Below are 1,078 nucleotides of genomic sequence, written 5' to 3'. Positions count from 1 at the left end.
GAGACAGTGCGATTGGCACAGGACAGAGCGGAGTTTAGGGCTGTTGTACATAGGGTCGCTATGAGTCGCAGGCGACTCGACGGCACATAGCAACATAGAAAAGGGAGCAAATCTAGAGAGAACAAACTTCTGAGTTACAAATACAAGGGCTTTGGAGGTGTTACTTATGGGTGTACTAGGGGAGAGGGTGGAGGAAAGTAGCCTCAATAAAATTCTCTGTATACCCTAGGCAGTTTTTCCTACCCAGGGTTCGGATGGTACAATCTGAAGTCTGAGGAGCTCACCGAGGGCCGGCTTGTCCCGCTGCCTGCCAGGGGCCGAAGGTATAGCTCACCCTGCCCCCCCCCCACCAGGGGCCAAACGCACAGCTCGCCCCGCCACCCACTGGGGGCCGAACGCATGGGTTGCCCCAGCATCATCTTGATAATTGTTGCAATATTTCAAACATACTGACACTTCATAGAACTTTCATATGTACAAAAAGAATTGATTCACTCTACTGTGATAATCACATTTTACTGTGGTTGGTCTGGAGTTGAACATGCCATGTTTCCAAGGTACTCTCATGGTTTATACTAGGGATTGGTAACCTCTTAAAAGGGCCAAATACTTTGGCTTTGTAGGTCAAATGGTCCCTGTCACAACCAGTCAACTCTGCTGCTGTGGTACGAAAGGTGCAATAGACAAAACATGAATGTGTATGGTGGAATTTAATATATCATACTGTGTTGACTCCTTCAAGGCTATCACACCCATTCTTTTATCTGAAAAAGGAATCTGGGTGGTGTAGAAGATTAAACATGGGGCTGCTAACCCCATGTCAGCTATTTGGACCCAGTAGCTGCATTGAGTGGGAAAGATGAGGGATTCTCCTTCCATCAGGATTTATAACCTGGGAAGCCCTATAAAGAGGGCAGCAGGGAGTTGAATCCACTGATGGCTTTGGGTACCATCTCAAGTTATAAGAAGAAAAATTAAGGAAACACACTGCTAATTCAACTTTATTGAGTATAAATGTAAAGGCAACAATTTTAACAACATTGTTATTTCAAGTTATGCATATTTTAAGTTAAGAAAC

This window comes from Elephantulus edwardii, unplaced genomic scaffold (assembly GCF_000299155.1).
Source record: "Elephantulus edwardii isolate Elephantulus edwardi_28Jun2011 unplaced genomic scaffold, EleEdw1.0 scaffold00097, whole genome shotgun sequence".
Classification (NCBI taxonomy): Eukaryota; Metazoa; Chordata; class Mammalia; order Macroscelidea; family Macroscelididae; genus Elephantulus; species Elephantulus edwardii.
This window is presented reverse-complemented; position numbering follows the sequence as displayed.